Source organism: Bos javanicus, chromosome 12, assembly GCF_032452875.1.
Source record: "Bos javanicus breed banteng chromosome 12, ARS-OSU_banteng_1.0, whole genome shotgun sequence".
NCBI lineage: Eukaryota > Metazoa > Chordata > Mammalia > Artiodactyla > Bovidae > Bos > Bos javanicus.
Genome location: NC_083879.1, coordinates 41,762,050 through 41,789,690, shown reverse-complemented (window position 1 = coordinate 41,789,690; position 27,641 = coordinate 41,762,050). Strand labels below are relative to the sequence as shown.

The window sequence follows — 27,641 nt, the reverse complement described above, 5'->3', positions numbered from 1 at the left end:
AGATCAAATTGTCAGCATTTCGTTGTGTGCTAAGTTGTTTCAGTCATGTCTTACTCTTTACAACCCCATGGACTATAGTCCATCAGGGTCCTCCATCCATAAGATTCTCTAGGCAAGAATACTGGAGTGGGTAGCCTGTCCCTTCTCCATGGGATCTTCCCAACCCAGGGATCGAACTGGGGTCTGCAGCATTGCAGGCAGGTTTTTTACCAGCTGAGCCATGAGGAAAGCCCAAGAATACTGAAGTGGGTAGCCTTTCCTTTCTCCAGTGGATCTTCCTGATGGAGGAATTGAATTGGAGTCTCCTGCATTGCAGGCAGATTCTTTACCAACTGAACTATCAGGGAAGCTCATCCAATATTCATTGGATCATAGAAAAAGCAAAGGAACTCTGGAAAAACATCTACTTCTATTTCATTGACTATGCTAAAACCTTTGACTGTGTGGATCACAACAAACTATGGAAAATTCATAAAGAGATGGGAATGCCAGACCACCTTAAATGTGTCTTGAGAAACCCGTATGCTGGTAAAGAAGCAACAGTTAGAACTGGAATGGAACAACAGACTGGTTCAAAATTGGGAGATGAGTACAACAAGTCTGTATATTGTCAAACTGTTTATTTAACTCATATGCAGAGTGAGTTAAATTGCAAAATTCCAGGCTGGATGAGTTATAAGCTGGAAATGAGATTGCCAGGAGAAATATCAACAACCTCAGATATGCATATACTACCACTTTAATGGCAGGAAGCAAAGAGAAACTGAAGAGCCTCTTTTGTGAGGGTGAAAAAGGTGAGTGAAAAAGCTGGTTTAAAAATCAACATTAAAAAACAAAACAAACAAACAAAAAACTAAGATCATGGCATCCAGTCCATCACTTAATGGAAAATAGAAGAGAAATGAGTGGAAGCAGTGACAGATTTTATCTTCTTGGGCTCCAAAATCACTTCGGATAGTGACTGCAGCCATGAAATTTAAAGATGCTTGCTCCTTTGAAGGAAAGCTATGGCAAACCTAGACAGTGCATTAAAAAGCAAGGCATCACTTTTCCAACAAAAGTCCATATAGTCTAAGCCATAGTCTTTCCAGCAGCCATGTATGGATGTGAGAGTTGTACCGTAAAGAAGTCTGAGAGCCAAAGAAATGATGCTTTTGAATTGTGGTCATGGAGAAGACTGTTAAGAGTCCCTTCGACAGCAGGGAATTCAAATCAGTAAATCCTAAAGGAAATGAGCCCTGAATATTCATTGGAATGATTGGTGCTGAAGCTGAAGCTCCAATACTTTGACCACCTGATGTGAAAAGCCAACTCAGTGGAAAAACTCTAATGTTGGGAATGATTGAGGAAAAGAGGAGAAGGGGAAGACAGAGAATGAGATAGCTGGATAGAATCACTGATTTCAGTGGACATGAACATGGGCAAACTCTGGAAAATAGTGAGAAACAGGGAGTCTTGGCTTGCTGCAGTCCACGGGGTTCCAAACAGTCAGAAATGACTTAGCTACTGAACATGTTAGATCCTTAGTAATCATTTATCTTATAACTGAAAGGTTGTACCTTTTAATTGCCTTCCTCCAATTTTCCCCATCCCCAATCCTACTTCTGGTAACCACAGATATGATCTCTTTTTCTACTAGTTTGTTTATTTTTGAAATTCAATTTACCTAGGACATTATGTTTTTCCAGTGTTCATGTATGGATGTGAGAGTTGGACTGTGAAGAAAGCTGAGAGCCAAAGAATTGATGCTTTTGAACTGTGGTGTTGGAGAAGACTGTTGAGAGTCCCTTGGACTGCAAGGAGATCCAACCAGTCCATTCTAAAGGAGATCAGTCCTGAGTGTTCATTGGAAGGACTGATGCTGAAGCTGAAACTCCAGTACTTTGGCCACCTCATGCAAAGAGTTGACTCATTGGAAAAGACCCTGATGCTGGGAGGAATGGGGGGCAAGAGGAGAAGGGGATGACAGAGGATGAGATGGCTGGATGGCATCACTCACTCAATGGACATAAGTCTGAGTGAACTCCGAGAGTTGGTGATGGACAGGAAGGCCTGGCGTGCTATGATTCATGGGGTCGCAAAGAGTTGGACACGACTGAGCCACTGAACTGAGGACATTATGTTACAGAACACAGTGATTTGATATTTCTATACATTTCAAACTCATCACCATGATCTTTAGTTACAATATGTCGTAGCATAAGCATATTACATAGTTACTGCCTCTACTCCCCACACTGTATATTTCATGTGTCTGACATTTATGTTACAACAGGAAGTTTTTATTACTTACTTAATCTTCCTCACCTGTTTTTCTTTCTTTCTTTTTTTTTCCTTCTTCTTCTTCTCCTCTTGGTTAAACACTTTTTTACTTTGTGTACCTATAACTCTGTTTATATTTGGTATTTGTTTTGCTTTTTATTATTTACATATAAATGAAATAATTCAGTATTTGCCTTTCTCTATCTGACTTATTTCCCTTAGCATAATACATTATAGGTCTGTCCATGGTGTCATAAATGGCATTTATTTTTCTGTGACTTATATTTCATTTTATAGAGTATATGGAAAATGTGAGACATATGTTTATATACATTAATCTATTGATGGCCACTTCAATTTCAGTATCTTTATTATTGTAAATAAGGTTGCAATGAACCTAAGGATATAGATAGCTTTTCAAATTAGTGTTTTTGTTTACTTTTTGGATAAATACCCAGTAGTGGTATTGTTAGGTCATATAGTAGTGTATTTTTAATTTTTTGAGGAATCTTCATATTGTTTTCCATAGCACATGCACCAACTTATAATCTCACCAACAGTGGTGAAAACTACCTTTTCTACATATCCTCAGCAATGATTACATTTGTTGTCTTTTTGATAATAGAGATCTTGAAAGGTATTAGGTGATATCTTATGATTTTGATTTGCATTTCTCTAATGATTAGTGAGGTTGAGCCTTTTTTTTTTTTTTTAATGTCCCCATTATCCTTATATAGGTCTTCTTTGGGAAAATGTCTGTTCTGATTCTCAAATTATTTTTTAGTTGGGTTTTTTGTTTGTTTTGTTTTGTTTTGTTTTATTTGATGTTGAATTGTATGAGTTCCTCTTACATTTTGGATATAGCCCCTTATCTGATATATTGTCTGCAAATATCTTTTCTCATCCAGTAGGCAAACATTTTTTCTTGTAATTTCTTTCACTATGCAAATACTTTTCAAATTGATATAATCACATTTATTGATTTTTATTTCTGTTTCTCCGGCCTGAGAAAATGTATCCAAAAAATATTTTGAAGACCAACGTCAAAAAGCATGATGCCTATGTTTCCTCCTAGAAAGTTTATGGTTTCAAATCTTACATTTAAGTATTTAACTCATTTTGAACTTACTTTAATAAATAGATATATTTGTTAAGCTTATTCTTAATAAACATATAAATTAATTTTTAAACTTTAATTTCCTTATCTAAGAAAATAATATGAAACTATTGTGAAAAATAACAATAAACAATATAAATGTAAGTGCTCTACATTTGTATACAAGACAGAAAAACAGGCACATGATTTGTATATTTGAGTTCATTCATTACAGAGATATGAGCCTCTTTTATGTACATACAGAGTTCACTTGCTATGGTGCTGTTCAGTGTTAAAAACAAAGTTCAGTCAGTTAATTCATTATATACTATGCTTTAGTGGAAAGATTTCAAATAAGGAGTTTTCAGGTATGGTTTTGCAAACACAGTCAAAGTTTTAAAAATGCCCTTGCCACTTCTTTTACCCCTCAGATTATGTGAATTGAAGAAATTTTTATTTTTATTTCTACAGTTTTGTAGCAGCTTCAATATAAGATGCAAAAGAGCAATCATGCATTTGAAATTTTCCCTCATAACTCTATTTCTCTTTTAAAAAAAAAAAGCAGATTAGCTGCTTTTTTCCCCAATAAATGAGCACATAAATATAAAAGAACCAAAAGGGAAACACTACTTTGCTTTTATACCACCATCTGCTACATATCAGATTCTATGTGTTGTGTTAACTGAGGCAAACCATATACTGCTGAATTGAGCAATATTTTTCCACCGTCTTTAATAAAACCTCACTCAATTTACTGATTTTATTCAAATTATGTAGAAAATAATGTTTTACAAATATAAACATATATAAATATACTCAACAATTTCTCTGTGAATGAAGATAACTTAAAAAGAAAAAAACTATGAGAAATATGGTGGATTATTTCCTGTTACAAGATAGTACAATATTAATACATATAAAATTTAGATTTTATGATTATTTGAAAGAAAACAAAAGTCTTTAAAATACTATGTCAACATTTTACTTTGTCTTGATTATTATGAAATGAGAATTTAATAATGGTAGTCAGGAGTTTATAGCTAAAATTTAATTAATATGTAATTTTGAGCATTTAATGTAAATGCAAAGTCTGTCATTAGTGTGATGTGAAGATTTCAAATTTGAATGCAAATATACACATAATAGACATAAGAGGGGCAGATTGTTTCTAAAAAGCTGTACATTTTATTATAATTGCTTAAAAGGAATTAATGGCATTTATGAACCCATTGTGGGCAATGTTGGAGAGTGATATAAACAAATCAGCTTCTTATTCTTGAAAACGGCATATTTGTGAAGCAGAATGCATGTGCAGGAAAAAAAAAAAAAGATTTACCAAATAAAACAAAGTGTGGCAAAATAAAGAACTTCTCAAAAGCTTCAATTATGTGCAAGAAAATATTCAGAAAGAACATAGTGGATATAAGTTTACTTTAGGCTTTCTGTCTCACCAAACTTTTTCCTTCTTATAGAGTTTAGATACATTAAAAAAATGATTTGAGCCATAACCCATTCTTTTCCTTTTCCTCTATTCTGAAAATAACAGAGAAATATAAAGAATATGTAGGGCCCTGGCTCTGATACTTGGTTTAGTTGTCCTGAGGAAATCAACTAAATCTCGTTCCTTACATGTACATTACCTTTTTTATACATTATGTGTGAGAAAGACTGAGACTGATTTTGTTATACGGTATTGGATCATACAATCATGGAGAAGTCCTAAAATCCACCATCTGCAAGCTGGAGACGTAGGAAAACTAGAGATGTAGTTCAAAGGCCTAAGAGCCAGATGGTACTGATTTCTATCTGAGCCTGAGAAACAGGAACCTTGGAAGAAAGAGAATATCAGTGTTCCACTCAGGCAGAGACAGAGTGAATCCTTCTTGCTCTTGCTTTACTTAGGTCCTCAGTGGATTGGATAATGCCCAACTACACTAGTTAAGGTAATCTGTTTTACTCTGTCTACTAATTTAAATGTGAATCTTCTCCAGAAATACCTTCCCAGACACACCCAGAAATAAAGTTAAATCAGGCATCTGTGATCCAGTCAAGAACATATACACACACAGGAGGACTACCCATGGTAATTACAGTCCTGATTGTGGTAACTTGGATGCAGTCATAGGACATGGTCAAGCAGGAGATGGCAAAATTGAATATCGTCATCTTAGGAAATAGTGAACTAAAATGGAAGGGAATGAAAGCAAAAGTGTTAGTTGTTCAGTCATGTCCAATGCTTTGGGATCCCATGGACTGTAGCCCATCAGGCTCCTCTGTCCATGGAATTCTTCAGGCAAGAATATACTGGAGTGAGTTGCCATTCCTTTCTCCAGAGGATCTTCACAACCCAGGGATTGAACCTGGGTGTCCTGTATTGCAGGCAGATTCTTTACCATCTCAGCCACCAGAGAATGCTTGGAGGGAATAGGCAAATTTAATTCAGATGACTATTATATCTATTACTGTGGGCAATAACCCCTTTAGAAGAAACAGAATAGCACTCATAGTCAACAACAGAGTCCAAGATGCAATACTTGGGTGCAAGCTGAAAAAAATGATAGAATGATCTTGGTTCATTTCCATGGCAAACCATTTACCATCGTAGTAATTCAAGTCTATGCCGCAGTCACTGATGCTGAAAAAGCTGAAGTTGACTGTTTCTATGAAGATCTACAACACTTTACAGAACTAAAACCAAAAAACGATGCCTTTTTCATTGGAGGGGATAGGAAAGAAAAGGTAAGAAGTGAAGAGATAGCCAGAATAACAAGCAAGTTTGACCTTGGAGTACAAAATGAAGCAGGGCAAAGGCTAGCAGAGTTTTATCAAGAGAACATGCTAGTCATAGCAAACACCCTTTTCCAACAACCCAAGAGATGACTGTATACATTAACATCACCATATGGTAAATACCCAAATCAGACTGATTCTGTTCTTTGCAGAGAAAAATGGACAAGATCTATACAGTCAGCAAAAAATAATACATTAAGCTGACTGTGGCTTAAGATCATGAGCTCTTTATTGTAAACTGCAGGCTTAAATACCTTATGATTATACTGTGAAGATGGCAAATAGATTCAAGGAATTAAATCAAGTAGACAGAGTGCCTGAAGATCTATGAACAGAAGTTTGTAATATTGTATAGGACTCAGTGACCAAAACTAACCCCAAGACAAAGAAATGCAAGACGACAAAATGGTTATCTGAGGAGGCTTTACAAATAGCTAAGAAGAGAAGAGAAACAAAAAGGGAAGCAAGAGAGAAAGGGAAGTATATACCCAACTGAATGCAGAATTCCAGAGAATAGCAAGGAGAGATAAGAAGACCTTCTTAAATGAGCAATGCATAGAAATAGAGGAAAACAATAGAATGGGTAAGACTAGAGATCTCTTCAAGAAAACTTTACCTCCTCCCTTCAAGGAGGTAAAAAGGGAATATTTCAAACTAGGATGAGCATGATAAAGGACAAAAATATTAAAGACTTAAATAGAAACAGAAGAGATTAAGAAGAGATGGCAAGAATACATGAAGAACTATACCAAAAAAAAAAAAAAAAATCTTAATGACCTGGATAACCAAGATGATGTGGTTACTCACCTAGAGTCAGACATCCTGGAATGTGAAGTCAAGTGGACCTTAGGAAACATTACTAGGAACGAGCTAGTAGCGGTGATGGAATTCCCGCTGAGTTACTTAGAATCCTAAAAGATAATGCTATTCAAGTACTGCACTCAATATGTCAGTAAATTTGGAAAACATAGCAGTGGCCACAGGATTGGAAAAGGCAAGTTTTCATTCTGATCTCAAAGAAGGGCAATGCCCAAGAATGTTTAAATTACTGTACAATTGTACTCATTTCATGTGCTAGCAAGATTATTCTCAAAATTCTTCAAGCTAGGCTTTAGCAATATGTGAAATGAGTACTTCCAGGTGTAAAACCTGGGTTTCAAAGAGATAGAGGAATCAGAGATCAAATTGACAATCTTCATTGGATCATGGAAAAAGCAATGGAGTTCCAGAAAAACATCTACTTCCGCTTCATTGACTATACTAAAACCTTTGACTGTGTGGATCGCAACAAACTGGAAAATTCTTGAAGAGACAGGAGTACCAGGAAACATTAACTATCTCCTGGGAAACTTATATATGGGTCAAGAAGCAACAGTTAGAATGGGACAGTGAGCAATGGACTGGTTCAATGGTGAGAAAGGAATATGACAAGGCTGTATCTTGTCACCCTGCTTATTTAACTTACACACAGTGTACATCTTGAGAAATGCCAGGCTGGAGGAATCACAAGCTGAAATCAAGATTGCTGGGAGAAATATCAACAAGCTCAGATATGCAGGTGACATAACTCTAATGGTAGAAAGTGAAGAGGAATTAAAGAATCTCTTGAGGAGGATGAAAGAGAAGAGTGAAAAAGCTGGCTTGAAAGTCAACACTAAAATAATAATAATAATAAGATAATGGCATTATGTCCCATCCCTTCATGGCAAAAAGAATGGAAAAAATTGGAAGCAGTGATAGACTTTAATTTCTTGGGATCCAAATTTACTGTGGATGGTGACTGCAGCCATGAAATTAAAAGATGCTTGTTCCTTAAAAGGAAAACTGTGACAAACCTAGGCACTGTATTAAAAAGCAGAGACATCATTATGTCAACAAAGATCCATCTACCCAAAACTATGGTTTTTCCAACAGTCATGTTCAGATGTGACTATAAAGAAGGCAGAATGCTGAAGATTTGATGCTTTTGAATTGTGAAGCTGGAGAAAACTCTTGAGAGTTCCAGACTCCAAGGTGATCAAATCAGTTCATTCTAAAAGAAATCAACAGTGAATATTATTTGGAAGGATTTATGCTGAAAGTGAAGCTCCAATAATTTGACCACCTGATGTGAAAAGCCAGCTTATTGGAAAAGACCCTGAGCCTGGGAAAGAGTGAAGGCAAAAGGAGAAGACAGTGGCAGAGGAAAAGTTGGTTAGAGAGCATCACCTATTCAATGGATGGGGCTTCCTAGGTGATTCAGCTGTAAAGAATATGTGCACAGTGTAGGAGGAGTGAGCTTCATCCCAGGTTGGTAGGATCCCCTGGAGGAGAGTGTGGCAACCCACTCCAGCATTCTTGCCTGGAAAATCCCATGGACAGAGGTGTGTGGTGGACTTTGGTCCATGAGGTTGCAAAAAGTCCAAAATGATTGAAGAAGCTGAGCAGGCATGCACTCAATGGACACAAATTTGATCAAAATGGGAGATAGTGGAAGCAGAAAGGCCTGTGTACTGCAGTCCATGAGGTTGTAAAGAGTTGGACAACCACTTAGCAATTGAACTGCAATAATTGTAACTGTTCATGTGGTTTCAACTTCTCATTGTAATTACTTTTTCTATAACCCAGTTTGTAGTCTCTTTGCCTTCACCAAGCATCATTTTTAATCATGATTCTTTACCTGGTAATGTGACCCACAAATTTATTCTCAAAGATCCGGGTCACTAGTGGCCCTTCTTGGATTGGTTTACATTTTTTCTCTGTTGATCTTAATCACATAGCATAGTAATACTGAGAGATACCCTCAAGAAATTTCTTGTACTCTGATCGTATTCTTTTTTACTCCACTGAGGAGTAGCAGTCCAATTTCCTCATTAATAGACAGAAGCCAGCACAGTAACTACTTTACATTCCTTACTTGATTCAGAGGTGTGATAAACCCAAAGTGACCAGGCAGCAGTCTTAAATTTCAGATTAATGGAATCATTTTTGTGTCTCTTGATGGAAAGCTTTTCTACCTTTGGAACTAAGACCTCAGGCTTAGTAGAGTATAAAGTAATGGAAACTTGAAGGAAAAATAATAATAGTAAATGGTGCAGCTCCAATTTCCATCACCTGATTCCTAAACCCATGGAGTCTGGCTATGAAATAAATAACACAATATATTAGATGCTGTTTCAGAGCATGCACTGCTCTTAGTCCCTCAGTCATATCCTACTCTTTGATACCCCACGGACTGTAGCCTGCCAGGCTCCTCTGTCCATGTGGATTCTCCAGGCAAGTAAACTGGAGTGGCTTGCCATGCCTTCCTCGATTCAGAGCATATACAACCCTACAGAGAACCTTGCCTCAGCCCTGTAATGTATTGCCACTTAGTTGATGCTGTAACTAACTATACATAAGGTTATTCCATGCTTCTGTCAAACCAACTACTTCAACATGGTTCACATGGCAAGAACAGTGAATTCCATAAGCATGGGTCCATTGCGGCAGGATTTTGTTTGTTTTTGCTGTGAAGTAAGTTCCTTGAACAGAAGTAATGCTGTTTGAAATAACTTGACATTGCATAAACATTCTATAACTACATGGGTATTAGCTTTGGCAACAAAACATGTGTAAGGAAGGCAAGTCCATGTTCAGAAGTATCTATTACATTAAAAACAAAAGGCTGCTCCTTCCATGATGGAAGTGGTCCAAAGTAATCAACTTGCCACCAGGTAGCTGGCTGATCATCCCAAGGAATGATGTCATATCAGAGACTAGTGTTGATCTCTGCTATTGGCAGATTGGACACTCAGCAGTGGCCATAGTCAGGTGGCCTTGGTAAATGGAAGAATATATATATATATTTTTTTTGAATGGAAGAATATTTTGGTGAGCCAGTGCATTACTTTCATCCCTGTCACCATGACTACTTTGTTCATGAACACATTGGATGATGACGGGATTGATTTGAGAAAGGCTAAATTGGATCCACAAAATGGGTCATCCCATTTTGAGTGTACTTGATTATTAAGTACTTGATACTTGTACTTGATTATTAAGATCCTCCTCAGCTAGGATCATCCTTTGGTGAACATTCACAGAAAACACATACATACTCATACATTTTTTTAACCAATTCAGAAACATCAATCCACACATCTCTTTCCAAAAATCTTTTTCACCAGTTATCCAATCATGTTGTTTCAAAGTCTGTGACCATTCAACAAAACCACTGGTCAAAGTCCATAAATCAATATATACTTGCATGTTCGTCCATCCATTTTGCCGAATAAAATGAACAAAGAGGTGCACCACTTGGAGTTAGGCCTCTAATAGGAGTTCCTTTTAACAGTGTCCTTCAGAGATGTCCCAGAAAAAAGGCATAGGGATTTAGTTGTCCACTTTCAGGTGGTACCTGTATATAGTGTAAAACCATCTGTAAAGCAGATCTGAGTTTTCTCTTTTTCTGTCAAGTGGTCATAGGAAATCCCTCATGCAGCCATGTGTGCAGAATGGAAGAGGGAAGGTGGTAGGCTGGAGTGGGAATCATGGACATTTGGGACACTTCTTCATGTAACTTACTTACACTTTCAGGGCCTGCCTATTCCCCATTATATATGTACCATTTCCATTTGATCATGGAGTGTTGCTGTGCAAATGAGACTTTTGGCCTATAATTAAGCATTCACATTCCACTAAGGCCCAGTAGACAAGGAGCTGTTTATCAAAAAGTGTTATTTGCAGAGGATGGCAGGATTTTGCTCTAAAATTTGAAGGACTTAGTCTGAAAATCACCTAGAGGGTCCTTCCAAAGGCTCGAAATACTACCCTTATCTGCCACTCAAACTTCAGGCACCATTGGATCTCCTGGGTCATATGACCCAAGTTATACAGCGGCTTGTTTGGCAGCCTGGGCCTGATGCGGAGCCTTCTTTCTAGGCACCACTCAAAGTTAGCAGCTTTTCACATCACTCATAAAACAGGTCAACATAACACACCCAGATATGTTGCCTCCAAAATTCAAAGAGATGCACTGTGCTTTTTGGGGGGAATAGAAGGGATTAAGTGTAGCAAATTTTCCTTTACCTTTGGGGAAAATCTTGTCAGGCCTTATACCAACAGATCCCTAGAAATTTCACAGACATAGTTGTCCCTGATCTCTGTCAGATTTATTTCTCACCCCATGATGCACAAATATCTTAGCAATAAGTACTACTACCAATATTCACTTAATTAATAAGTTGTTACTTCTTGCTTACTAGGTTCAATCAGTGTAATGGATCAGCATAACCCCTTGTGAAAAGAAAAGGTGATTAAGACTCCTGAAAGCTAATTTATGACAAAGGCTGAGAGTTGATACCTTTGGTATAGGACAGTGACTGTGTATTATTGTCCCTGCCCCCTGGGGGTGGGAGAGGGGAGGAACTGCTTCTGGCTGGTTTTATTGATAGGAAAGAAGAAAAAATTTAAAAAGCTATTTCACAGATCAATAGCTAAATTCTAGGTACTAGGGAGTGTATTTTTTTTTTCCAACAATGGAGCTACACCTGGTACAGCAGCTTCAATTGGAATTACCACCTGGTTAAGATTAGGAGAGTCATTATCTTTATTGGAGATCCATCTATCATCTGCACAGTCCAACTAGGGAGGGTGAATAGGAATGTGGTGGGAATTGGCACCACTACATCCTTCAAAACCGTGATGGTGACACTACTCTCTGTTATTCATCTAAGAATGTGGTATTGCTTTTTATTTATTATTTTCTTAATTAGAGCCAAGCTACTGGCTTTCATTTTACCCTTTTCACCATCATAGCCCTCACTCTAGAGGTCAGGGAACTGATGTGGACTTTCTACTAAATGCTGTGTGTCTTTTCCAATAATCCAGTTGGGGATTGAGTAAATAGCCACAGAATGGGTTTGGAGGCCATGCTGGGACTACTGTGAAATTAACCTGAGCTAAAACTCTATTGATTATCTAACCTTTTTAAGCCTCTACTCTGAGTAGTGAACCACAGGGATGTTTTTTGTTTTCTGGATTTAGTCAGTTCAGACCCAGTGTCTACTAGTCTCCAAAAGTTCTGATTATTTATTTTTCCCCAATGCACAGTTACCCTGATAAAAGATAGTAGTGCCCTTTGGAAAAGTCTGGGGAAAGGATTCACAGAATAAATATTGGGGCATGAACCAGGGTCCTTCCTCAAGAAGACCGATTCTCTCCATCACTCAAGGGGTTCTGATTTTCTAAAGACTCAATTCTGGGAATTGACTGAAGGATCACAAATCATTATTTTTATGATTTAAGCTAGAATTTTGTCCACTTGATCTAGGATTTTTCTACTACAGATCAAATCAGAATTTAATAGTTTTCATATTTATTTCACTTCTGGGAACATCATGATTGACTAACCAATGGCATAGGTTTATATGTGTCACACTTTTCTGATTTCTGCTTTGACCCTCCTATCTCTTAAGGTAACCATACCCAACTTTCCTTTAGTGGTTTAATGGTGCCACTTGGTATCTAATACCTGGGGATACAATAACTCTCTTTGCACGTAAACTTCCCATCAAAAATTCTCAAAATCTTTGTGAAAGCCTTGTCTTTTGACCTCCCAATGTGGATTAGTAGGTTTTAAATGAAAAATGTCATCAAAATTTCAGTCTCTATAAGCCCATTTAACCTATATGTAGAGTACATCATGAGAAACGCTGGGCTGGAAGAAACACAAGCTGGAATCAAGATTGCCAGGAGAAATATCAATAACCTCAGATATGCAGATGACACTACCCTTATGGCAGAAAGTGAAAGGAACTAAAAAACCTTTTGATGAAAGTGAAAGAGGAGAATGAAAAATTTGGCTTAAAGCTTAACATTCAGAAAACAAAGATCATGGCATCTGGTCACATCACTTCATGGAAAATAGATGGGGAAACAGTGGAAACAGTGTCAGACTTTATTTTTCTGGGCTCCAAAATCACTGTAGATGGCAACTGCAACCATGAAATTAAAAGACACTTACTCCTTGGAAGGAAAGTTATGACCAAACTAGATAGCATATTGAAAAGCAGAGACATTACTTTGCCAACAAAGGTCTGTCTAGTCAAAGCTATGGTTTTTCCAGTGGTCACGTATGGATGTGAGAGTTAGACTGTGAAGAAGGCTGAGCGCCAAAGAATTGATGCTTTTGAACTGTGGTGTTGGAGAAGACTCTTGAGGGTCCCTTGGACTGTAAGGAGATCCAACCAGTCCATTCTAAAGGAGATCAGCCCTGGGTGTTCTTTGGAAGGAATGATACTAAAGCTGAAACTCCAGTACTTTGGCCACCTCATGCAAATAGTTGACTCACTGGAAAAGACTCTGATGCTGGGAGGGATTGGGGGCACGAGGCGAAGGGGATGACAGAGGATGAGATGGCTGGATGGCATCACCGACTCGATGGATGTGAGTTTGAGTGATGTCCGGGAGTTGGTAATGGACAGGGAGGCCTGGCGTGCTGTGATTCATGGGGTCACAAAGAGTCGGACACAACTGAGTGACTGAACTGAACTGAACCGAAGCCCATAAATCCCTTCCTCCACATTAACAAAGGTAGATTGGGCATTTCAAGTCTACTCACTGTGGGTCACATTTCAATCCATGCATCAGGCAACCAACCAACCAGTTACAAACCTATCTAACTCCTGGAGCTACCACATTAAATGCTGAATCTCTGCTCAGTAAACCACATCCATCAATTTAATGTGATCCAACTATATCTTCCTTCTACTCTCTTGTCACATCCTTAGTATACATTCCTATGCATGTTCTTTGTATCTATCTATATAAATTAGAAATGCAAATGATTACTTTGTAGTGTAATACACTTTGTACCTCACCTTTATAGGCCTGTTGGGATTTGAGTCTACTTAAAGGTCTAGGGGAAAAAAAAAAAAGATTTCTGAGGATAGGTCCTCAGGAGAATTAGCATTGTCTTGTGTGGCCACTACCACTGATGAAGCCATAAGAGTTTCCTCAGACAATGCAGGTCGGAATGGAAAGGCGAATACCTAAAAGTCTGGAGGCCTCTTCCACTGGCAAAAATGTCTCATCAGAATTTAGGGACCTGATATCTCTAGGTTCGTCAGGGTCTTCCCATATGTCATCATACTAATTTAAAAGATTATTTCCTAATCAATCCCCTCTCTTTAAAAGTAAACACCTGGGGTGACTTTCAAGATGGTGGAGGAGTAAGAAGGGGAGATCACCTTCCTCCTCACAAATATATCAAAAATTTGGAAAATTTCTACAGAACACCTGAATGCTAGCAGAAGATACTAGACTTCCAAAATGGCAATCCAATATCCTCAGAATGAAGTAGGCAAAAGATAAAGATACAAAAGGAGACAGGCAAAGGCTGTCAGGACAGGGACCTGTGCCCTTGGAAGGGAATCATTAAGAAGGAAAAGTTTTCTCATACTCGGAAACCTTCTCATGAGTGGGGACGGGGTGGTGGGGCTTTGGAACCTCAGAGGGGAAAGCAAATGCTTGGAAACCAAAATGGAGAGAATCCACCACAGGGATCATTGCCAAGCATCTTGCATGCCCGCTACAGTGAGTTGGGGCTAGATACTGAGACACAGGCTTCAGGGGTCAGACCCCAGGGAGAAGACTGGGGTTTAATGTCATGGATACTCTGAGGGAGCTAGTGCAGCACATCTGAGGGAGTCCAGGAAAATACCTGGACTGAAATAAATTGTTGCAATGGGGGCCCTCTAACTCTCCTTGCTTTCATAAAACAAGAAGAAACTTTGTGAATGCCATAAGTGAGATGAGTAACAGCTATGAACTGTCAAATCTCAGAATTAGATATGCTTAGTCATCATCAAAGCCAGCATGAGTGCCAGAGATAGTACTGGATGCAATTGCAGTTTATGATCCCAGAGTGGGGAATGCAAACAAGATGGCCACTACCAAAATCAGGGCAAGAGCCAAAGGTAAGGAACAAAAGACTGCTGCTGCAGTCCTGACCCAGAGGTAGCAGCTGCCACCAAGTATTGAGCAGGCACAAGTTATGACCACAAAATTCCTGGGAGCCTGTGCAGCTTGGCTGTGCCTAGGGACACAAGACCTTTGGATAATTCCTCTGGAAGAGTGTAAAACCCACCTCAAATATAGTGGTTTCCCATAAGCCTCAGCTGCAGCAAGCACTTCACAAACACCACAGTTGTGGCTGCCATATCCCTCCCTCTCCCTAGCCCAACTGAGCAAATGAGCCGTAATAAGCAGTTACTTTTATCCGCTCTGGTCTGGGTGGGAAACAAATACCAGACAGTGGGCTACAGTCAGAGGTAGGCTCAGAACCATAGCAAAGCACCAGGGGCTGTGTGAGAAGAGAAAGGAAATTGAATCCTGTAGCCACAGGTGCATCAGATTAAAACCCCACAATTATCTTGAAACTGTGGACTTTGGGGGCAATTTCAGACTTTTGGAGAAAGTACAAGCTGGAATAAGGCCAGATTTAACCTGAGTTGACACCGCACAGCACCCACAGCAGGCCCAGAGACCTTCCTAGAAATATGGGAAGACTTCCAGAGTAAGTAAACTGTCTGGCAGTGTGAAGAGGACAGTGGAGGAATTGGGAGGAAATTCTTCTTATTGCCACTCTATTTTTTCTTTCTTTCTTTTTTTTTTTCTTTGTTTGTTTTTTTCATATTGTACTAATGTTGTTCTTTCTTTACTAATCCTTTAATTTGTATTTTAGCCTTACTTTTTCCTTTTCTAAAAAACATCTTATTTTTAATAAACTTATTTTTCCTATTTTTACAATATTATTTAGTTATATTGCAGTTTTTTTTTCATATTTTTGATTTTGTATTTTTGCTGATCTAGTTTTTAGTGTTCATTTTCACTTATGGGTTTGCTTATGGGCTTGATTACTCTCTTCATTTTTGATCGCTGTTTTTATTTTTTTCTCTCTCTTTTTACTCTCTTAATTTCTTTTTGTAGAAAGAAATATTTGGGTTTCTTTAGATGTTATTGGATATTGAGTAATGCTTTCACCATGAGTCTTGGAGTTTTGTCTTCTGTACTGCATGGGCTGTGAAGTCTTGGTGCTATAGTAAGGGGTTGGGCCTGAACTTCCATGGTGGGAGACCCAAGTCCAGGACTTTGGACCAGCAAATAATTCCTGACCCAATAGATCCTTAATCAGTGAAAGCTCTCCCAAAGGCCTCCTTCTCAACACTAAAACCAGACCCCACCCAAAGACCCACAATTTCCAGTGCTGGATGCATCATGCCAAACTTTCAGCAAAATAAGAACACAACCCTGCCCATTAGCATACAGGTGACCTGAAGCCCATAGACACTCCAGAAAATACTATTGGACTTGAAATTGCCTTTCAGAGAGACAAAATTAAGCTCCTTTCACCAGAACATAGGCACAAGTCACTCAACCAGGAAACTTTCACAAGGCACTGTCCAACTTTACCTATGAGGGGGCGGATTCCACTCATAAGAGGAACTACAACTCCCCAACTTGTAGAGAGGAGACCCTAAAGACAGTAAACCTACAAAATGAAATGACAGAAACATGTAGCCAGTGAAAGAACATGGTAAAAATTCACAAGACCAAACAAATGAAGAGGAAGTAGGCAGTCTACCTGCAAAAAAGAATTCAGAGTAATAATAGTAAAGATGATGGAAAAAATCTTGGAAATAAAATGAAGGCAGAGATAAATAGAATGGACGCATGAATTGAGAAGATAAAGGAAATGTTTAACAAGGACTTAGAATGTATATATGACAATCAGCAATAAAAAACAGAATAACAGTTTAAAAATACACTAGAGAGAACCAATAGCAGAATAACTGAGGCAGGAGAATGGATAAATGAACAGGAAGACAGAATGGTAGAGAAGCACAAAATAAAGAAAAAAGAAACAGAAAGAAATGAGATCAGTTTCAGAGACCTCTAGTACAACATTAAGTACACCAACATTCAAATTACAGAGGGCCCAGAAGAAGAAGAGAAAAAGAAAGGGTATAAGAAAATTTTGAGGAGATTATAGTTAAAAGTGTCCTTAACAGAAAGAAAATAACTACCCAAGTACAGAAAGCCCAGAGTATCCCATACAAGATAAACACAAAGAGAAACACACCAAAATACATATTAATCAAGCTAATGAAGATTAAGCACAGAGCAAAAATGGTGGCTCAGATGGTAAAAGCACCCTGGTTCGGGAAGATACTCTGGAGAAGGAAATGGCAACCCACTCCAGTACTCTTGCCTGGAAAATCCCATGGACAGAGGAGCCTGGTAGGCTACAGTCCATGGGGTCACAAAGAGTCAGACACGACTGAGTGACTTTACTTTCAAGGGAAAGTTAGCAAATAATATAAGGGGATCTTCATTAGGTTATCAGCTGATCATTCAATGGAAACTCCAGGCCAGAAGGGAGTGGCAGGATATACTTAGAGTGATGAGAGAAAAAAATCTACAACCAAAATTATTTTACCCAGGAAGAATATCATTCAGATTCAAAGGAGAAATCAAAAGCTTTGCAGATAAGTGAAAGTTAAGTGAATTCAAAGTAGCTTTACAATAAATGCCAAAGGGACTTCTCTAGACAGAAAAAAAAAAAAAAAAGGACAAGAAAATAAAAGGTCTAAAAAACATAGCCAAAACAGTAAAGTAAATGACAATAGGATCATGTGAAGTGAAGTGAAATTGCTCAGTCATGTCCAACTATTTGTGACCCCTTGGACTATACAGTCCATGGAATTCTCCAGGCCAGAATACTGGAGTGGGTAGCTTTTTCCTTCTCCAGGGGATCTTTCCAACCCAAGGTTAAAACTCAGGTCTTCCACATTGCAGGTGAATTATTTACTAGCTTAGACACAGGGGAAACTCAAGATTACTGGAGTGGGTAGCCTATCCTTTCTCCAGCAGATCTTCCTGACCCAGGAATAAAATCAGGTTCTCTTGCATTGCAGGTGAATTCTTAACCAACTGAGCTATCAGGGAAACCCAATAGGAGCACACTTACCAATAGTTACTGTAAATACAGGTGGATTAAATGTTCCAATTAAAAGACACAGGTTGGCTGAATGGATATGAAAAAAGACCTCTATATATGCTGTCTACAAGAGACCCACTTCAGACCTATGGACACTTACAGACTGAAAGTGAGGGGCTGGAAAAAGATAGAGCATGCAAATGGAAATCAAAAGAAAGTGGGAAAATAAATGCTCTTATCAGATAAAATGACTTTAAAATAAAATCTGCTACAAAAGACAAAGGAAAACATTATTTAATGATCAAAGTATCAATCCAAGAAGATATAACAACTATAAATATATATATGTACCCAACATTGGAGCACCTCAATACATAAGACAAATGCTAACTAATATTAAAGAGGAAATTGACAGTAACACAATAATAGTCAGGTTAAAAATCACTCCAACTAATGGACAGATCATCCAGACAGAAAATTAATAAGGAAACGGAAGCTTTAAATGATACATTGGACTAGATGGACATAATTGATATCTACAGGGCATTTCATCCAAAAAAAGAGTATATTTCACTTTTTTTCTCAGGTGCACATGGAATATTCTCTAGGATATATCATATCTTGGGTCACAAATCAAGCCTTGGTAAGTTTAAAAAAATATAATTGAAATTATTTCAAGGATCTTTTCTGCCCACAAGGCTATAAGATTACACATCAGCTACAGGAAAAATATAGGAGACATCGGAGATATGGATTTGATTCCTGGGTCAGGAGATTCCCTGGAGGAGGAAATGGAAACATTTTTCAGTACCCTTTCTGGGGAAATCCTATTGCCAGAGGAGCCTGGTGGGCTACATTTCATGGGGTCACAAGGAGTTGGACATGACTGAGCAACTGAGCACACACTCATAGGAAAAAAAAAAAAAAAAACAAACATAAAAAGTAGAAATACAAGGAGGCTAAATAATATACTTCTGAATAACCAAGAAGTAATAAAGAAATGAAAGAGGAAATCAAAAGCTATCTAGACAATGAATTAAAGAAAATGTCAACTGGAAGGATATAGGATGTAATAAAAACAATGCTAAAAGGGAAATTTATAGCCATACAAGCTTATCTAAAGAAACAAGAGAAATGACAAATAAACAAACTAATGTTACACCTTAAGCAGCTAGAGAAAGAAGAACAAAAAAATCCAAAGGTAATAGAAGGAAATAAATCATAAAGATCAGTGTAGAAATAAATGAAAAAGAAACAAAGAAAACAATAGCATAGATCATTAAAAAAAAACGTTGGTTCTTTGAAAGGATAAAATTGACAAATCATTAGCCAGACTCATCAAGGAAAAGGAAAAAAAAAAAAAGAAGAAGACTCAAATCAATAAAATTATAAACGAAAAAGAAGTTACAGCAGATAACACACAAATTCAAAGGATCATAAAATAATAGTATGATAAAGTATGCCAATAAAACGGACAACCTAGAAGAAATCAACAAGTATTTAGAAAAGTATAACCTGCCAAAAGTTGATGCAAGAAGGAATAGAAAATATGAACAGTCCAATCACAAGCATGGAAATTGAAATTGCAATAAAAAAATCTTCCCTAAAAAGCACATAGCCAGATGGTTTCACAAGCAAATTTTACCAAAAGTTTAGAGAAAAGTTAACACCTATCCTGTTCAAAATCTTCCATAAAATTGCAGAGGAAGGAAACCTCTCTAGGAAGACACCATCACCCTTGTATAAAACCAGACAAAGATACCACCAAAGAAAAATTACAGACCAATAGCCCTGATAAATATAGATGCAAAACTCTTCAGCAAAATTCTAGTGAAACAAACAGCATGTTAAAATGATCATATATCATGATCAAGTGGGAATTATCCCAGGGATCCAAGGATTCTTCAGCAAATGCAAATCAATGTGGTACACCATATTGAGAAATCAAAAGATTAAAACAAAAACAAAAACATTATTATCTCAATAGATGCAGAGATAGCTTTCAACAAAATTCAACACTGGTTAATGATAAAAATCTCTCCAGAAAGGAGGCTTAAAAGGAGCCTATCTCAACATAAGAAAGACCATATACATTAAACCCACAGCAAACATTATTCTCAATGTTAAAAACCTGAAAGCATTTCCTTTAAGATCAGGAACAAGACAAGGGTGCCTACACCCACCACTATTATTCAACATACTTTTGAACCTCATAGCTGAAGCAATTAGAGAAGAAAAATAAATAAAATTAATCCATATTGGAAAAAAAATGAAGGAAAACTCATTATTTGAAGATGACATGATACTCTACATAGAAAAACATAAAGATGCCACCAGACATTTACTAGAGCTAATCAGTGAATAATGTAAAGTCACAGGATATAAAATTAATACACAGAAATCCCTTGTATTCTATACACTAACAAGGATAAATCATAAAGAGAAATTCAGAAAACAATTGCATTCACAATTGCAAAAAAAGAAGAAAAATAAAATATCTAATAATAAACCTACCTAAAGAGACAAAAAACCTGTATGCATAAAACTATAAGACGCTGATAAAGGAAAATACAGAGAATAGAAACAGATGGAGAGGTACACCATGTTCTTGGATTGGAAGAATCAATATCACGAAAATAACCACATTACCCAAAGCAATCTACAGATTGAATGCAATCCATATCAAACTACCAATGATATTTTTCACTGAACTAGAAAAAAAAAATCACAATTTGTGTGGAAACACAAAAGATCTGGAATAGCCAAGGCGATCTTGACAAAGATATATAGAGCTGGAAGAATCAACATTCTTGACTTCAGACTAAACTACAAAGCTATAATTATTAGGATGTTATAATTTCAGTTCAGTCACTCAGTCGTGTCCGACTCTTTGCGACCCCATGAATCGCAGCATGCCAGGCCTCCCTGTCCATCACCAACTCCCAGAGTTCACTCAGACTCACGTCCATCAAGTCAGTGATGCCATCCAGCCATCTCATCCTCTGTCATCCCCCCTCCTCCTGCCCCCAATCCCTCCCAGCATCAGAGTCTTTTCCAATGAGTCAACACTTCGCATGAGGTGGCCAAAGTACTGGAGTTTCAGCTTTAGCATCATTCCTTCCAAAGAAATCTCAAGGCTGATCTCCTTCAGAATGGACTGGTTGGATCTCCTTACAGTCCAAGGGACTCTCAAGAGTCTTCTCCAATACCACAGTTCAAAAGCATCAATTCTTTGGCGCTCAGCTTTCTTCATAGTCCAACTCTCATATCCATGCATGACCACTGGAAAAACCATAGCCTTGACTAGATAGACCTTTGTTGGCAAAGTAATGTCTCTGCTTTTGAATATGCTATCTAGGTTGGTCATAACTTTCCTTCCAAGGAGTAAGCATCTTTTAATTTCATGGCTGCAATCACCAACTGCAGTGATTTTGGAGCCCCCCAAAAATAAAGTCTGACACTGTTTCCCCATCTATTTCCCATGAAGTGATGAGACCAGATGCCATTATCTTCGTTTTCTGAATGTTGAGCTTTAAGCCAACTTTTCCCTCTCCTTTTTCACTTTCATTAAGAGGCTCTTTAGTTCTTCTTCACTTTCTGCCAAAAGGGTGGTGTCATCTTCATATCTGAGGTTATTGGTATATCTCCCGGCAATCATAATTCCAGCTTGTGCTTCTTCCAGCCCAGCATTTCTCATAATGTACTCTGCATATAAGTTAAATAGGCAGGGTGACAATATACAGCTTTGACATACTCCTTTTCCCATTTGGAACCAGTCTGTTGTTCCATATAGAGTTCTAAGTGTTGCTTTCTGACCTGCAACCTCCTAAGTAATGCAAATAAAAACAAAAATAAACAAATGGAACTAGATAAACTTACAAGCTTTTTCATAGCAAAGGAAACAATAAACAGGGTTAAAAGACAACACTCAAAATGGGATAAAATAATTGCAAACTAAACAACTGACAAAGTCTCCAAAATGTGTAAACACCTCATACAACTCAGTATCAGAAAAACGAACAGCCCAATTAAAAAAAAAAAAAAATGGGCAGAAGATTTATAGAGACGTTTCTCCAAAGAAGACATACAGATGGCTAATAAACACATGAAAAGATGCTCAAACTCACTCATTATTAGGGAAATGGAAATTAAAACTACAATGAGATATCACCTCAGAACAGAGAGAATGGACATCATCAAAAAAACCTGCAAACAATAAATGCTAGAGAAGATGTGAGAAAAGGGAACACTTTTGCACTGTTGGTGGGAATATAAGTTGATACAGCCACTATAGAGAACAGTATGGAGATTCCTTGAAAAACTAGGAATAAAACTACAGTAGGACCCAGTAAGAGAGAAGGCAATGGCACCCCACTCCAGTACTCTTGCCTGGAAACTCCCATGGATGGAGGAGCCTGGTAGGCTGCAGTCCATGGGGTCGCTAAGAGTTGGACATGACTGAGCGACTTCACTTTCACTTTTCACTTTCATGCTTTGGAGAAGGAAATGACAATCCACTCCAGTGTTCTTGCCTGGAGAATCCCAGGGACAGAGGAGCCTGGTAGGAGGCTGTCTATGGGGTCGCACAGAGTTGGACATGACTGAAGCAACTTAGCAGCAGCAGCAGGACCCAGTAATCCCACTACTGGGTATATACCCTGAGAAAGCCATAATTGAAAAAGACACATGTACCCCAATGTTCATAGCAACACTATTTACAATAGCTAGGAAATAGGTCTATCAACAGCTGAATGGATAAAGAAGATATGGTACACATATACAATAGAATATTACTCAGCTATAAAAAGGAATGGATTTGAGTCGATTCTAGTGAGGTGGATGAAACGAGAGCCTGTTATACAGAGTGAAGTAAATCAAAAAGAGAAAAACAAATAAAGTATATTAATACCTACATATGAAATCTAGAAAAATGGTATTGATGAACCTATTTTCAGAAAAGGAATTGAGAACTCATATATAGAGAATGCATTTGTGGACACAGTGCACAGGGAGAAGAGAGTGGAAAGAATGGAGAAAGTAGCATCAGCAAGTATACACTACCACGTGTAAAATAGGTAGCTTGTGAGAAGTTGTATAACACAGGGAGCCCAGCCTGGCTTTCTCACTGATTACCTAGAGGGGTGGAATCGGGAAGTGGAGGGAGGCTCAAGAGGGAAATGATATATGAATAATTATGGATAATTTGCATTTTGTATTCCAAAAACCAATACAACTTTATAAAACAATTTTTCCCAAATTAAAGATAAATTGAAAAATAAGTAAATAAAAATAAACACCCTGCCAAGCTTGGAGCTCAATTTGCATTGCATTTTACCAAGTTGCAGGATGAGACTCTGTTTGATTTTCAGCAATTACAGTATTGAAGCCATAGGAGATAGGGTTTTCCCTCTGGGCATGCACAGTCATTCATCTCCTTGTTTCTTATAAGTGACAGATTAGTGTTATGTAACATAAACATTTAGCATATCTATGACCAGTTCATACCATAGGCTGTTAGTGTTCTCTTTGCTATAGAATTAGTCACTGCCATCTTCTAATCTAATCAGGATAGAGAGGCAATTCCACATACCTCAAAGCAAATTCAGAAAAATCATCTTAAAAATCCTGTTCTTTGAACCATCTTCAGTAATAAAATCTGTAACAAGATTTTTTGGAGAAACAGAATCACTATGATTCATATATAAAAATATAATTTCCATTATGGTAGTTTTAAATTTGGTCCCCAATTCTTGGAGACATTCATAAGCATAAATGAGTTCTCCACTGTCTGAGCCACACAAAACTGCATAAATTACTTCAGAGTCAGAAAGGTCATAAGAATTCTGCATTGTTTGGCAGAACATGAACCACCAGGAAAGATGGTCAACTACTCCGATGCTGCCATTCTTAAAATATTATATTTAACACTCTGTCAATAATACAAGGCTTCCCTGGTGGCTCAGCAGTAAAGATTACACCTGCAATGCAGGAGATGTGGATTCAATCTCTGGGTCAGGAAGATCCTCTGGAGAAGAAAATGGCAACCCTCTCCAGTATGTTTGCCTGGGAAGTCCCATAGGCAGAGAAGCCTGGCAGGCTTCTCAGTGTTTACTGCAGATAGCATTTCTACTTCCATGTGTAAATCTGAACAAACAGCTGCATAGGGAAGTTAATATTTAGGGAATATACTTAGGAATAATAATAATAGACCCTTCATCTACCCTTATGCCTTGGTTCCCAGCAAGATGTACTCTTGACATGGGAGGAACACAATCATATGTAAGTTACAAATCTATTATAGCATATTATACATTCTGCTGGAAAGCCTCAAAAATCTCAATTTGTTGTCACATTGTTTATCCTGTGGCTTGATTTTCAAAGCCATACTAACATTTTATATTAAAATAACATGGCCTCCACTGTCAAGGTAAATGTTAGAAAACAAGAACTAGCTTTCTACTGTGATATGAATTATTTTTTAGGTACAATGCTACACATCATAATGATCTTCAATGGATGTCCAGATCTTAACAGTGCAAAAGAAATCAAAGTAAGTAAAATTACAAAATAATTACTTATTACATGTAAGACAAATCACTGACCACTATCATATATTGGGGGCTCATGTTTGAGGGAATTGTTTCAAGAAAACTGAAATTGTGCAAACTTTTTGAAGCAGAGTTAAAGATACCTGTCATAAAAGTATCCCATTAGTAGTTAAAATTCTTATCACAATTCACATTCTGTTCACAAGCTCATTAATCTAAGAATAGTCACATTCTCTAGCAGATTTTAAGAACATATTATGTCATTTAAATCTCTTGATACACATACTCAGTCAACTAGTTTTAATGCTGAGGTAATTAAAGAGGTCTATTTAGTTTATTTTTTTCCAAAACATCTTTGACATTAGTTATCTACTTTTGCTACAGACAGGTTACTTATCATCTGGCTGGATAATCAGCCACTGCCCAGGAATTACCATATTTGCCTCATTTCAGCTTTTGTTCCAGGTGAGTGTGAACAAGATTTTCATTTAAGGTATTAATTTTCAAGAATAGAGTGTACTAGAATATTTAAACCAAATCTCCTACTGAAAACAAATAGAAATGTGGATGGGCAATTTAAAAGTCTTCTTAAAATCATAGGGGCTTTATAAAAGGTTACAACTAAGAGAAAGCTAGATTACGGAGAGGAAGGAAAGACAGAAAACCACATTTTTCCTGAGAGAACTTGCCAATAGTAAAAGGAAATGTATTATAATTTTGATGGCCTTGTAGAGTAAGGAGTTTAGAAATCATAGTTCATATACTACCAAATTGAGTAGCCTAAAAGAGATTTTCCCCATATTTAGTCTGGATCCTCAAGGGATATGTGCTCTTGAGACAACTGGACTAGTAGTAAATACTTTGACACCTATATTTTTTGTTTTTATATACAGCAGGAAGAAGAAAACTGTTTTTAAGAAGTAGCAGATACTTTTGGCATGCACACTGACTTACAGCTCAAGCTTGCATCACCAGGGTCCCATGAACTTCAAGTTATAAATTATAAACTAAATATGTATTGATTTGAGTCTACAAGAAGCATATCCAAATACTTTCTTGAAGACATTATCTTAATCCCAGCCCTCAAAGATATCTCATAAATAATAATTCAAAAATGATATGTCATAGGACTACATCAAACTAAAAATATTCTGCACAGTAAAAGTAACCACCAACAGAGTGAAAAGACAATCTAAAGAATGGAAAAGTCATATATTTACAAGTCATATATCTGATAAGAAGTGAACATCCAAAGCTTTTACAAATCAATAACAAAAAATTAAAAACAAAACCAAAAAAAACAAAATAATCCACTTAAAAATGGGCAAAAAGTCTGAAGAGGTATTTTTCCAAAGAAGCTATATAAAAAGCCAGTGGATACATGAAAAGATATTCAACATCACTAGTTATTAGAAAAATGAAAATTAAGACCACAATGAGACATCAACTCAGTCTTGTTAGGAAGACCATCATTAAAAAGACAAGAGATGTGGATAATGGGAAATGCTATGTACTGTTGGTTGGATTGTAAATTTGTGCAGCCACTATGGAAATCAGTATGGATGATCCTCAAAAAATTAAAAATATAACTCCTATATGATCTAGCAATTTTACTTCTGGGAATATACCCAAAGTAAATAAAAATACCTTTTGAAAAGGTATCTGCCCCCTCATGTTTATAGCAACATTATTTGCAATAACCAAGACTTGGAAACAAGTGTTCATTGATGGATGAATGGGAAAGAAGCTGTGATATATATGCATACATGTATGTATATATACACATATAATAGAATATTATTCAGCCACAATATATGAGGTGGTGCTAGTGGCAAATCACTTGTCTTTTAATACAGGAGATGTAGGAGATGCAGGTTTGATCCCTAAGTCAGGAAGATCCCCTGGAGAAGGGCATGGCAACTCACTCCAGTACTATTGCCTGGAGAATCCCATGGATAGGGGAGCCTGGTAGGCATATATGCTTGCATATAAATATAAATATATATATATATATATATAATGAGAAGTATAATGACAGTCTATATCTATCTCACTATAGATATGGATATAGCTTCCCAAGTTGTGCAGCGGTGAAGAATCCACCTGCTAATGCAGAAGGTGCAACAGATGTGAGTTCAATCCCTGGGATGGAAAGATACCCTGGAGTAGGAAATGGTAACCTGCTCTAGCATTCTTGCTTGGAAAAATTTCATGGGCAGAGTAGCCTGGCAAGCTACAGTTCATGGAGTCACAAAGAGTCAGACATGACTGAGCAACTGAGCACACCCACACAGAGATATAAATACATACACAGAGAAAGAGACAAAGAATGAGAAAGAAATAGAGAGAGGGAGGAAAACAAGGAGCAAGAGAGAGAAACTATAAAGAGTAAGAGACAAATCCCCAATCATATTGGGAGATTTTAATTCATTTTTTGGTAATTGATAGAAGGCAAAATTATAACAGGATTGCACAATGCAAATTAAAGGTTGATCTAACATACGTATATGAAAAATGCCTCCAATTATGATAACATAGTTATTTCTTTCATGTACACATAAAGTATTTACAAAAACTGAACAAGCATTGGACTATGTAGAAAGGCCAAATTTTAATTAACTCAGCATCTTGCTCAAAAATGTCTTTGTAAAGCTGTGATAATACTAAAATTCTTTTTAAAAATAATGAAAATGACAGTGAATATACAAATTTTAGCAACAAAAAATGGATATCAGAACAGATGGTAAAGACACAAAATCAGTTATTAAATATTAAATGAAATTTTATGCCAAATATTTTAATATCAAAATTAAGTGGACAAATACTAGAAACCAAAATTTGCATTACTGACACATGAATACATGTAAATGAATATGCCTATAAACTTCAGAAAACTGAAATCAGTAATGAACTTTTACACAAATAACTCTTAAAGTTAGAAAGCTTTAAGCAGAGATTTCTACAAGGCATTTATGGAAAAAAA

At 37.1% G+C, this 27,641-nt stretch overlaps 1 long non-coding RNA gene across 1 annotated transcript in view; it reads right to left on the bottom strand.

The window, feature by feature from the left end:
- Positions 1 to 27,641, bottom strand: part of LOC133258076 (uncharacterized) — a 52,180-nt gene that overhangs the window by 10,457 nt on the left and 14,082 nt on the right. The window contains exon 2 of the long non-coding RNA XR_009739796.1: positions 23,701 to 23,766. This is a non-coding gene — a long non-coding RNA (uncharacterized LOC133258076). The remainder of the gene's footprint in view (positions 1 to 23,700; positions 23,767 to 27,641) is intronic.